This window comes from Pocillopora damicornis, chromosome 2 (assembly GCF_964200805.1).
Source record: "Pocillopora damicornis chromosome 2, jaPocDami1.2, whole genome shotgun sequence".
NCBI lineage: Eukaryota > Metazoa > Cnidaria > Anthozoa > Scleractinia > Pocilloporidae > Pocillopora > Pocillopora damicornis.
In genome coordinates, this window is record NC_142671.1 from 8,824,820 (window position 1) to 8,839,356 (window position 14,537).

General features: G+C 36.6%; 1 protein-coding gene and 1 long non-coding RNA gene across 2 annotated transcripts in view; both read left to right on the plus strand.

Moving 5' to 3' along the window:
* LOC149049776 (uncharacterized) overlaps positions 1-14,537 on the plus strand; it is a 180,470-nt gene that overhangs the window by 44,665 nt on the left and 121,268 nt on the right. The window lies entirely within an intron of this gene.
* Positions 7,261-8,569, plus strand: LOC149049783 (uncharacterized). Its single transcript, XR_016183391.1, has 3 exons — positions 7,261-7,332; positions 7,714-7,785; positions 8,498-8,569. It is a non-coding gene; the product is annotated as an uncharacterized LOC149049783 (long non-coding RNA).

A 14,537-nucleotide genomic window follows, 5' to 3' on the forward strand; every position in this document is an offset into this window, starting at 1 on the left:
CATCGTGTTACAATTTACTTCATCCTTTAACTTTCGGCCGGTTGTCAAAAGACGGATGTTTAACAAAACCTGACGGTTTTTTGTTGTTCACAAGTACTTTTATAGTGCGTTTGAATCGCAGGTCTTTGTGTAATGTCACACAGACTGCTTCAAAAGGCTTCAAATGCTTTTCTTTGAGCTTGTTTCAGAACGGGCACGACTGACAACGGACTTCAGCAACAAATTTCACTGGCATCGTTATATTTTTATGATCCCCATTCGTTGGCAGTTACTTGGCTGTCAGTTTTCTACATTTCTATCTTTATACTCTGTTGGCGATGACTGACCCCCCTCCCCCCTCCGTTTTTACTGACCACCGTGTAATTCCCTCAGATTATCGCCCCCCCCCCCCCCACCCTCTCGGCGATAAATAGTCATTTTCATATTTGCATGAGTCCCCCTCTTTAAAAGTTAATTTGCTGTCAATTTTCAACAGTTCTATTTTTATACTCTGTTGGCGACGACTGATCCCCTCTCCGTTTCCGCTGAACACCACGTGATCGCCCCAAATCCTCTGCTCCCCCGGCGATAAATAGTCGTTTTCATATTCGCATGAGTCCCCCTCAATAAAAGTTAATCGGTTGTCAATTTTCTACAGTTCTATTTATATACTCTGTTGGCGACGACTGATCCCCCCTCCGTTTCCGCTGAGCCCTACGTGTTCCCCCCAAATGCTCTGCCCCCCCTCTCCCCCTTGACCCCCCCGGTGATAAATAGTAATTTTCATATTCGCATGAGTCCCCCTCATTAAACGTTAATCGGCTGTCAATTTTCTACAATTCTATTTTTATACTCTGTTGGGGACGACTGATTCCTCATCCTTTTCCTCTAGGAACCATCAGATAAGGACTAGTCCCTTAATATACGCCTATGTTGCTTTTCAAGATTGCGTTATATTCAGCTCTTGAAAGCTCGGCTTATTTTATTTCCCCTCTGACCACAAGACTGAAAATGCGTTCCACACAGATTTTTTATGCCATGCCTGCTTGTATCGATCCCAAGCGCTGATATTGTCTATTGTGCTTTCAGGTGATTCTCCCGTCATGTCTGTGCTCACAAAGAAAACCATGTTGGTTTTCATTTGTTTATTTGGTAAGCGATGGCGTTTGCTTCTCGTAAATATTATTGGGGAATAATTTAGCTCTCTCTGCCAAATATACTTAGTAATCATCAGTCATCCGTACGTAGTTCTGTTTCTTATTTTGGAAATACTTATCTCGTATGCAAATTTAACTGAACAGCTGTTCAAACCGTAAGAGGCAATTATTTGGCATCAAATACCTCAATTGATTGTCCACAACCCTGTAAATGCGAGTTTGGTTCTACAAATTCAACGGAAGCTACATGCAGTGGAAAACAACTTAAATCATTTCCGTGGAAACTGCCAGCTACAACGACAATCTTGTACGTATATTACAAAGTTATTCATCTGAGTCAAATAAATTCAAATAAGACACAAAAAAACAACAACAAACAAACAAGGACAACAACAAGCGAACTAACAAGAGAAGACACAATACATGATTTATCAAGTAAAAAATACTTAAAAACAGTTAAATAGCTAATGAACCAGCTGCCAAATAAACCAAGAAGCAATGATGAAAAGATGAATAGATTATTTTTATGGATTAATTAAGAGAAAAGCGTCTATCATCATATTAGAGGAAATTCTTCTCTTTATCCATTCTTATATCTATGAAATTAATTTTTCAGTCTTCTTGTAAACACTAATCACCTGAGGGAAAAAAACTCAGAGTTTATCGTGGGTATTTTGCCTCGTACACGTCAATTGAAAATGCCATTGCATTTTACAGAGACCTGAGTGACAACCATTTGGAGGAGCTACCATCTGACTTTCTTGTCAACCTCGGCAATCTTCAAGAATTGTACGTTAAATTACGTTTCCCAACGTCATGACAGTTTCGATTTAATAAAAAATGTTGTCGTGGTTATGTAAGGAAAAAGAAACATATCATATCATTTATTCATAATATGTCACGATCGATATGATGTGGTCAAAAAAAGTAGGTGTGGTCCTGACAGACTTCTTTTTGGTTTATATTGACGTTGAACCCATAGAGAAAAGAGAACTTCGGACTGGACGGAAAAGTTCAGGGAGCATAAGGTCATGATTTTATCATTAGATCATTGATTTTCTTATAAGTTAACAGCTAATCTTCTTGACTGTTCTGGCTAAATAGGAGATTAAACAAAAACAAGCTGAAAGACCTTCCTCCAACCCTATTTGAGCGCAATCCGCATTTGAAGATCCTGTGAGTGAAATTTACTATACCTACCTTTCTGTCATCGGGTCTGCTCCTATAGCAGCCCCTAGTTTAGCAGAAAAAAAAGTGATTATGTGGAAATTTACTCTCTGTTGATTCATTTATGAACTGTATCATATGAAGTCATATTTGGTGGATGGATTTTGCCACCGTTCTGTTAAAAATTATAATAATTTGACTTGATTATGTCGAAAGATCCGACAACAGGACTAATGTTTCGCCTTCCATGCGTTTGTACCCGAGTCAAAGCAAGCAGTTAAATGCCACAGCACAGTCCTCACTATACACTCCTCACTGTACACTTCGCACCCTGCATATAGCTGCGTTAATCAATAAACAAACGGTATCAACGCCTTTGTTGCCTCTGACGGGCCAGAATAATTCATTTACACTAAACTGAAACATGTCTTTTGCGTATCAAAATCGTCTGCTCTAATCATTTAATTACCCTTTAATTTCGTGAATGTCTCATAAACAATGCGGAAACTGTAGATGATAAACAAAACTTTTTCATTCTTACGTTGGGTCGGCCTGAGGGCCACTTTGGACAACAAGTAATCGCCTTAACTGAATTACAAAAACAAACATGCTAACAAAAAGGCCAGCGCAATGATTTTCTGTGACCTGGCTATATACTCATAAATCATGACCAAACCCTAATTAAGGAAAGACCGACAGTAATTTAACTGTTTGTCCTCCATGCGTTTCCATACCCGAGTCAAGCTAACAATGTCACAGAACAGTCCTCAACTTCAACCTGCATTCAGAAGCGTTAATTCACATACAGACGGGAAAAAACGCCTTGGTTGAAAGCGACGGACCAGACCAGGTCATTAATGCTGAACTGTAACATGACCGTTGTATATCAAAACCGTCTGCCCCGATCATTGAAATATTCTTTATTCTTGTGGTAATCTCATGAGAGCTCTTAAAATCTTATTAAAGCTCTTAAAATGATATTTATTCATTCTTACGGTTAGTCGGCCTGAGGTCATTATAGACAAGATGTAAACGCCTGATACTTGAATAAAATAACAACCATCGTAATAAGTTTCTAAACAGACTCAAAGTGGGATTATTGCTTTGAAATACTAGTCCCGACACTTTTTATCTGCTTCGCTTTAGCCACCACCTAACTTGTTTCCAAAGTCAGGAAGACTCGTATATCTTTACATACAGTTACATTAATATATCTGTTTTTCTAAAAGAAAAATTATGCTGAATATAGAACAGGATGAGATAGAAGGAGGCTCCTGCAGAGGCTTGAAATATCAAATAATTGAAGTTATTTTTTTTACATTGCTAAACGAAATGAAATATAAAATTATGCATTATATGATAAAAGACTTTATCATTTTTCTTCGTGCTTAATGTTTTGGCTTCGTAAACGTTATTAACTTCAGAAGTGAGATGGTTATGTAGATACGGAACTGACTAGCCGTACTTACTTACACATACTGAACTGAACATTAAAAATGCTTCTAATGAATTAAAACCATTTAGCCAGATTATTCGATCATCCATCATGCTGATGGAGGTATGTTAAAAAAAAACAACAACAAAAAACATGCTATGACTAGCAGGTTCGGACTCACGAAGGGTTTCTTACTTAGTCAGAAGCTACTATAGGTTATTGAAAAGACTCACTTAAACAATATATGCATTTAAGTTTATTTCATTCCCGTGGTTATTTTTCTGTATTTTACAGACAATTGATCAACAATAGTCTGGGTAACCTGCCGTCCAGCCTGTTTTCTAATCTCGGAAATCTCACAGAACTGTACGTAGAGATATATATGTATCGTAGTCTCTTTGTTTTTTTCCCAAATATATATATATATATATATATATATATATATATATGTAACATATATATAATATATATATATATATATATATATATATATATATATATATATATATATATACATTGATATTAATATCTGTTCTGTCATCTGAGCAAAGGGAAAACGATTGGACAACAGTTTGGTTGGGGGAGGTACTCAAGACAGAGTCCAGGTGTTCCCTATGTTTTTTCTTTACGCTGACAAGAGCTTTCAATAAACGCAATCCCAAAGATGGAAAGATGACAAAGAGTTCTGGAAGAGACCTTCAGCATGTAATGATTGAAATGGTTTTAACAATGCTGCACTTCTCTATCATATGAAAAACTGTATTTATGAGAACGGTAGATAGGGTAGGTCTGGATAAAAGGCTGAAAAGAAAATATTTTTTCTCTTCTCTAGTCTTAATTTAATTGTCTTGGTGATCTCAGCCCACCACACGAGAGCAGTAAAATATACGCACCCAGTTTTAATATGAAGCTATTTTTTGTTCTCTTAAATTTAAGTAATGTTCGTGGAAACAAGCTCGTGGAGTTACCACTGGAAATTTTTGATGCTCTCACCAGATTGAAGAAGTTGTAAGTTAATCAGCAATTAATCATCGTTATCTAAATTCATAAATGTGTGTATAAGCTGGAGATCCTCGACGAACTAAACCAACAATCAACTGGAAACGGAAAACGCAAAACTAGGGAAGAGGAAAGTGGAACGGAAAACGTAGAACGTGGAAAAGGGAAGAGAAAATTTAGAACGGGGAACGGAGAACTTTAGTAAGGACATTAATATACGACCATTCATTTAGAATGGCAGTATTCGGAGTCGTGGGGAAATCGCGTGTTATATGCCAACTAATTTTGACCTTCTCATTCATTTTGCCGAATGTTTTTAACTTCAAAGACAACATGAAACGCTATTTTGCTCAACTAATAGAAATAAAATTATGTTTTAATGTTCACAGAGTGTTGTGGAACAACACATTCAAGACTTTGCCGCCAAAGATATTTCATCACCTAACCAGATTAGAGGAACTGTAAGGCGTCTAAATCAAAAGCATATAACCTAGAATACTGGCTTTTTTTGCTTCTGCATTAGTTAAACGCGGATAGATGGCGAAATACGCTATCCATAATGATCTTCATAAAGAATTTTTGGCAGCACTAGATATGGACCATGCACCCTCAGAAGGATCAGAATATATTTTCATAATCATTACTTTTGCGATATTCAGTGCACCACCCTCGTTATAGGAAATGTTTCAAGTCACGAAAGATCGAAAGTAATTTAAGCGCTTATCCTCCATGCGTTTCTACCCGAGTCAAGCTAGCAACGTCACAGAACAGTCCTCAACTTCAACCTCCACATAGAGGTGTTAATAAAAAACGCCCTGGTCGGAAGTGACGGACCAGACCAGGCCATTAATGCTGAACTGAAACATGACCGTTGTATATTAAAACCGTCTGCCTCGATCATTGAAATATTCTTTATTCTTATTTTAGTCTCATGAGAGCTCTTAAAATCCCATTAAAGGTCTTAAAACAATTTGTATTCATTCTTACGGTTACGGAAATTAATCAGAATTTATTATGTATTTTCCCGCTGTTGTTAATGGATTTGTTTTTTACAGAGACCTGAGTGACAACCACTTGGAGGAGCTACCATCTGACTTGCTTGCCAACCTCAATATTCTCCAAGAACTGTATGTGAAAATGTATTTCTCACTGAACTTAATTAAAGTTGTCGTTAATGTTTCGTTTGCTATACACGGATCTGGAAAAATAGGATAGCAGGGAGAATTTGTGGCATTTATTCACATATTTCAAGATTGATGTGAAGTAAGGGCAAGTAAGGGTGGTCCTCATAGTCCTAATGCTGGTTACTGACTTCGACACCTGACGTGGTATGAACTTGAGACTAAAAGGAAAAGTTCTATGTTCATAACTTGGGAGCATCTAGTCATGACCTCTCTGTTAAAACACTAAATTATTTGTGATAAGCTAACAGCTACTCTGTTAACTGTTCCTGCTAAATAGGAGATTGAACGAGAACAGGCTAAGATACCTTCCTCCGAACGTATTTGATCGAAATCCTCAGCTGAAGATCCTGTAAGTTGATCTGCCTCTGTAAGATCGTCATCAGCTGCGCCGAAACAAATTGAGACATCTGAGAAATCCAATTGAACTCATTATTTGTAAAATATCTTATACGAGATGGTTATGTCTATAAGAATCTCCAACCATTGGAACGCAAAGAAGAACAATAGATATAGATAATATTTTGTTTTTCTATCCTTAGAAGCAAATAGCTTGCAATTTCACAGCACTCTCCTCTGTATAGATATCATATCTAATCCTGCGTATCAAAAGGCCAATTGACAGATGTACAGGACAAGACACCCTGTTCGGAACTGACTAGACGTAGTTACTTACTCATACTAAACTGAAAATTAAAAATGTTTTTAATGAATTAAAACCGTTTGGCTAGATAATTCAATCATCCATTTTTCTGATGGAAGTATCTTTAAAAAAAAAAGGAAAATAAAACATGCTATGACTAGCAGGTTCGGACTCATGAAGGGTGCCTTACTTAGTTAGAAGCTACTTAAGGTTACTAAAAAGACTCACTTAAAGAATATATGCATTTAAGTTTATTTCATTCCCGTTGTTATTTTTCTGTATTTTACAGACAATTGATCAACAATAGTCTGGGTAACCTGCCGTCTGGCCTGTTTTCTAATCTCGGAAATCTCACAGAACTGTACGTAGAGATATATATGTATCGTGGTCTCTTTTTTTCCCTAACTCAATTCATATCACGCTATATATATATATTGATACTGATATCTGTTCCGTCATCTGAGCAAAGGAAAAAGGATTAGATAACAGTTTGGTTGGGGGCGGTACTCAAGACGGAGTCCAAGTTTTCTCTATGATTTTTCTTTACATTGACAAGAGCTTTCAATAAACGCAATCGAGAGCAGGGAAAGATGACAAAGGGTTCTGGAAGGGACCTTCAGCATGTAATGATTGAAATGGTTTAAAATATACGCACCCAGTTTTAATATGAAGCTATTTTTTGGTTCTCTTAAATGTAAGTAATGTACGTGGAAACAAGCTTGTGAAGTTACCACTGGGAATTTTAGATGCTCTCAACAGATTGAAGAAGTTGTAAGTTAATCAAAAATCAATCATCATCATCTAAGTTCATAAATGTGAGTGAAAGCTCAAGATCATCGACGAAGCAAACCAACAATGAACTGGAAACGGAAAACGCAAAACTAAGGAAGGGGAACGAGGAACAGAAAACGTAGAACGTGGAAAAGGGAATAGTATAGTTAGAACGGGGAATGGAGAACTTTAGTGAGGACTTTAATATACAACCATTCATTTGGAATAGCAGCAATCGGAGTCGCGGGGAAATCGCGTGTTATATGCCAACTAACTTTGACCTTCTCATTCAATTTTGCCGAATTTTTTTAACTTCAAAGACAACATGAAACGCTATTTTGCTCAACTAATAGAAATAAAATTATGTCTTAATGTTCACAGAGTGTTGCGGAACAACACAATCAAGACTTTGCCGCAAAAGATATTTCATCACCTAACCAGATTAGAGGAACTGTAAGCGACGTCTAAATCAAAATCATATAACCTAGTCTGGGTCTTGCGAATATGTCTGTTATAGAAGTTGCAAGATGATATTTGTAAATGTAAATGTAAACTACTACCTTCTTTGCATCTGCATTAATTAAACGCGGAAAGATGGCGAAATACGCTATCCATACTGATCTTCATAAACTATCTTTGGCGCTACTGGATACGGACCATGCACCCTCGGAAGGATCAGAATATATTTTCATAATCGTTACTTTTGCGATATTCAGTGCACCACCCTCGTTATAGGAAATATTTCAAGTGAGACGTCATCTCTCACGAAATATCGAAAGTAATTTAAGCGCTTATTCTCCATGCGTTTCTACCCGAGTATTCCTGAATATACAACAGGGTGAGATGGAAGGAGGTTCCTGGAGAGTCTTAAAATATCAACTAATTTAAGTTATCTTTTTTACATTGCTAAACGATTAATTAAATACAATTAGTAAATGATCGACTGGCAACCAACTGAGAAGACGGTGAGTGACAAAAAATTACCATCTCTCCCATTCTTTGAAACGAAAACTAAAAATTGTGCATTATATGATAAGACTTTATCCATTTTTGGGTCTGCATGCTAAATGTTTTGGCTTCATAAACGTTAATTACTTCAGAAATTAATCAGAGTTTTTTATGGGTTTTTATTTCCCACTGTTGTAAATGGATTATTTTATTACAGAGACCCGAGTGACAACCATTTGCAGGAGCTACCATCTGACTTGCTTGCCAACCTCAGCATTCTCCAAGAACTGTGCGTGAAACTGTATTTCTCCCTGAACTTTATTAAAGTTGTCGTTAATGTTTCGTCTGCTATACAGGAAACAGGAAAAATAGGATAGCAGGGAGACAATGTCGCATTTAATCACATATTTCAAGATTGATATGAAGTAGGGGCAAGCAAGGGTGGTCCTCATAGTTTTAATGCCGATTACTGACTTCGACACTTGACGAGGAATGAACTTCAGATTAAAGGGAAAAGTTCAGAGTTCATCCCTCGGGAGCATCTGGTCATGACCTCTCTGTTCAAACACTGAATTATTTGTTATAAGCTAACAGCTACTCTGTTAACTGTTCCTGCTAAATAGGAGATTGAACGAGAACAGGCTGCGATACCTTCCTCCGAACGTATTTGATCGAAATCCTCAGCTGAAGATCCTGTAAGTTAATCTGCCTCTGTAAGATCGTCATCAGCTGTGCCGAAACAAAGTGAGACATCTGAGAAATCTTACTGAACTCTTTTGTTTTTCTATCCTTAGAAGCAAATAGCTTACAATTTCACTGCACATTCCTCTGTATAGATATCATATCTAATCCTGCGTATCGAAAGGCCCATTGACCAATGGACAGAACAAGACACCATGTTCAGAACTGACTAGCCGTACTTACTTATACTAAACTGAGAAATGTTTATAATAAATTAAAAGCATTTAGCCAGATTATTCAATCATCCATTATTCTGATGGAGGTATCTTAAAAAAAAGGTAAAATAAAACATGCTATGACTAGCAGGTTCGGACTCGTGAAGGGTGTCTTACTTAGTTGGAAGCTACTGTGGGTTACTGAAAAGACTCACCTAAAGAATATATGCATTTAAGTTTATTTCATTTTCGTGGTTACTTTTCTGTATTTTACAGACAATTGATCAACAATAGTCTGGGTAACCTGCCGACTAGCCTGTTTTCTAATCTCGGAAATCTTACAGAACTGTAAGTAGAGATATATATGTATCGTAGTCTCTTAATTGTTTCCCTAACTCAATTCATATCACGCTATATATATATATATATATATATATATATATATATATATATATATATATACATTGATACTGATATCTGTTCCGTCATCTGAGCAAAGAGAAAAGGATTAGATACCAGTTTGGTTGGTGGCGGTACTCAAGACAGAGTCTAAGTTTTCCCTAGTATTTTTCTTTACATTGACAAGAGCTTTCAATAAACGCAATCCCAAACAGGGAAAGATGACGAAGGGTTCTGGAAGGGACCTTCAGCATGTAATGATTGAAATGCTTTTAAAAATGCTGTACTTCTCTGTTGCATAAGAAATTGTTTTAAATGACAATGGTAGATATGATTGAGATGATAGGGTAAGTCTGTATAAAAGGCAGGAAAGAAAATGATTTTTCTCTTCCCTACGCTTAATTTAATCGTCTTGGTGATCTTAGCCCACCACACGAAAGCAGTAAAATATATGCATCCAGTTTTAATATGAAGCTATTTTTTGTTCTCTTAAATGTAAGTAATGTTCGTGGAAACAAGCTTGTGAAGTTACCACTGGGAATTTTAGACGCTCTCAACAGATTGAAGAAGTTGTAAGTTAATCAAAAATTAATCATCGTTATCTAAGTTCATAAATGTGTGTGAAAGCTCAAGATCATCGACGAAGCAAACCAACAATGAACTGGAAACGGAAAACGCAAAACTAAGGAAGGGTTACAAGGAACGGAAAACGTAGAACGTGGAAAAGAGAAGAGAAAATTTGGAACGGGGAACAGAGAACTTTAGTGAGGACTTTAATATACAATCATTCATTTGGAATAGCAGCAATCGGAGTCGTGGGGAAATCGCGTGTTATATACCAACTAACGTTGAGCTTCTCATTCAATTTTGCCGAATGTTTTAACTTCAAAGACAAAATGAAACGCTATTTTGCTCAACTAATAGAAATAAAATTATGTTTTAATGTTCACAGAGTGTTGCGGAACAACACAATCAAGACTTTGCCGCAAAAGATATTTCATCACCTAACCAGATTAGAGGAACTGTAAGCGACGTCTAAATCAAAATCATATAACCTAGACTGGAGCTTGCGGATATGTCTGTTACAGAAGTTGCAAGATGATATTTGTAAATGTAAATGTAAACCACTGGCTTCTTTGCTTCTGCATTAATTAAACGCGGAACGATGGCGAAATACGCTTCAAGTGAGACGTCATCTCTCACGAAAGATCGAAAGTAATTTAAGCGCTTATTCTCCATGCGTTTCTACCCGAGTCAAGCTAGCAAAGTCACAGAACAGTCCTCAACTTCAATCTCCATTTAGAAGTGTTAATAAAAAACGCCCTGGTGGGAAGTGACGGACCAGACCGGGTCATTAATGCTGAACTGTAATATGACCGTTGTATATTAAAACCGTCTGCCTCGATCATTGAAATATTCTTTACTCTTATTGTAGTCTCATGAAAGCTCTTAACATCCTATTAAAGCTCTTAAAATAGAGTTTATTCATTCTTACGGTTAGTCGGCCTGGGGTCATTATCGACAAATTGTAAACGCCTTATACTTGAATTTAAAAAGGAAAAACAGCCATCGTAATAAGTTTCTAAACAGGCTCAAAGTGGGATTATTGCTTTGAAATACTAGTCCCGACAACTTTTATCCGCTTCGTTTTAGCCATCCCCCGGCTTGTTTCCAAAGTCAGGAAGACCAATAGATCTTTAAGTACAGTTATATTATTATATATGCTGTCTAAAAGCAAAAGTATGCCTGAATATACAACAGGATGAGATGGAACGAGGCTCCTAGAGAGGCTTGAAATATCAAACAATTGAAGTTATCTTTTTTTTACATTGCTAAACGATTAATTATATACAATTAGTGAATGATCAACTGGCAACCAACTGAGAAGACGGCGAGTGACAAAAAAATTACCTTCTCTCCCATTCTTTGAAAAGAAAATTAAAAATTGTGCATTATACGATAAAAGACTTTATCCATATTTGCGTCTGCGTGCTAAATGTTTTGGCTTCGTAAACGTTAATTACTTCAGAAATTAATCAGAGTTTTTCATAGGTTTTTATTGTGAATGGATTCGTTTTTTACAGAGACCTGAGTGACAACCATTTGGAGGAGCTAACATCTGACTTGCTTGCCAACCTCAGCGTTCTCCAAGAACTGTGCGTGAAACTGTATTTCTCAATGAACTTTATTGAAGTTGTCGTTAATGTTTCGTTTGCTATACAGGAAACAGGAAAAATAGAATAGCAGGGAGAATTTGTGGCATTTATTCACATATTTCAAGATTGATATGAAGTAGGGGCAAGAAAGGGTGGTCCCCATAGTTTTAATGCAAGTTACTGACTTCGAAACCTGACGTGGAATGAACTTCATATCATTAAAGGGAAAAATTCAGAGTTCATCCCTCGGGAGCATCTGGTCATGACCTCTCTGTTAAAATACTGAATTATTTGTGATAAGCTAACAGCTACTCTGTAAATTGTTTCTGCTTAATAGGAGATTGAACGAGAACAGGTTGCGATACCTTCCTCTGAACGTATTTGATCGAAATCCTCAGCTGAAGATCCTGTAAGTTAATCTGCCTCTGTAAGATCGTCATCAGCTGTGCCGAAACAAAGTGAGACATCTGAGAAATCCAACTGAACTCATTATTTGTCAAGTATCTTATACGAGGGTTATGTAGATATGAATCTCGAACCATTGGAACGCATAGAAGAACAAAAGCTATAGATAATCTTTTGTTTCTATCCTTAGAAGCAAATAGCTTTCAATTTCACATTCCTCCGTACAGATATACTTAATCCTGCGCATTGAAAGGTCCATTGACAGATGGACAGGACAAGACACCATGTTCAGAACTGACTAGCCATACGTACTTACTCATGCTAAACTGAGAAATGTTTCTAATGAATTAAAACCATTTGGCCAGATTATTCAGTCATCCATTTTTCTGATGGAGGTATGGGGAAAAAAAAGTAAAATTAAACATGCTATGCCTAGCGGGTTCGGACTCATAAAGGGTGCCTTACTTGGTTAGAAGCTACTGTAGTTTACTGAAAAGACTCAGTTAAAGAATATATGCATTTAAGTTTATTTCATTCCCGTTGTTATTTTTCTGTATTTTACAGACAATTGATCAACAATAATCTGGTTAACCTGCCGTCTGGCCTGTTTTCTAATCTCGGAAATCTCACAGAACTGTACGTAGAGATATATATGTATCGTAGTCTCTTTTTTTCCCTAACTCAATTCATATCACGCTATATATATATATATATATATATATATATATATATATATATATATAGCGTGATATGAATTTAGTTAGGGAATGTATATATACATTGATACTGATATCTGTTCCTTCATCTGAGCAAAGGAAAAAGGATTAGATAACAGTTTGGTTGGGGGCGGTACTCAAGACGGAGTCCAAGTTTTCTCTATGATTTTTCTTTACATTGACAAGAGCTTTCAATAAACGCAATCCAGAACAGGGAAAGGTGACAAAGGGTTCTGGGAGGGACCTTCAGCATGTAATGATTGAAATGGTTTTAACAATGCTGCACTTCTCTGTTGCATGAGAAATTTTATTTGATGAGAATGGTAGATATGATTGAGATGATAGGGTGAGTCTGGATAAAAGGCTGGAAAGAAAATGATTTTTCTCTTCTCTAGACTTAACCGTCTTGGTTGTCTCAGCCCACCACACGAGAGCAGTAAAATATACACCCTGTTTTAATATGAAGCTATTTTTTGTTCTCTTAAATGAAAGTAATGTTCGTGGAAACAAGCTTGTGAAGTTACCACTGGGAATTTTTGATGCACTCACCAGATTGACGAAGTTGTAAGTTAATCAACAATAAATCATTGTTATCTAAATTCATAAATTCATAGAACAGGGAACAGAGAACTTTAGTAAGGACTTTAATATAAACCATTCATTTGGAATAGCAGCACTTTGAGTCGTGGGGAAAACGCGTGTCATATACCAACTAATTTTGACCTTCTCATTCAATTTTGCCGAATGTTTTTAACTTCAAAGACAATGTAAAACTTTATTTCGCTTAACTAATAGAAATGAAATTATCTTTTAATGTTCACAGAGTGTTGTGGAACAACACAATCAAGACTTTGCCGCAAAAGATATTTGATCACCTAACCAGATTAGAGGAACTGTAAGCAACGTCTAAATCAAAACAGATAACCTAGATTGGATATGTCTGTTATAGAAGTTGCGAGATGATATATGTAAATGTAAATGTAAACTACTGGCTTCTTTGCTCCTGCATTAATTAAACGCAGATAGATGGCGAAGTACGTTATCCATAATGATCTTCATAAACAGTTTTTAGCGCTATCGGATATGGACCATGCACCCTCGGAAGGATCAGAGTATATTTTCGTAATCCTTACTTTTGCGATATTCAGTGCACCACCTTCGTTATAGGAAATGTTTCAAGTGAGACGTCATCTCTCACGAAAGATCGAAAGTAATTTAAGCGCTTATTCTCCATGCGTTTCTACCCGCGTCAAGCTAGCAACGTCACAGAGTAGTCCTCAACTTCAATCTCCATTTAGAGGTGTTGATAAAAAACGCCCTGGTTGGAAGTGACGGACTAGACCAGGTTATTAATGCTGAACTGTTACATGACCGTTGTTTATATTATCAAAACCGTCTGCCCCGATCATTGAAATATTCTTTACACTTATTGTAGTCTCATGAAAGCTCTTAACATCCTATTAAAGCTCTTAAAATAGTTTTTATTCATTCTTACGATTAGTCGGCCTGGGGTCATTATAGACAAGTGATAAACGCCTTATACTTGAATTAAAAAAAAAAAAACAGCCATCGTAATAAGTTTCTAAACAGGCTCAAAGTGGGATTATTGCTTTGAAATACTAGTTCCGACACTTTTTATCCGCTTCGTTTTAGCCACCACCCGGCTTGTTTCCAAAGTCAGGAAG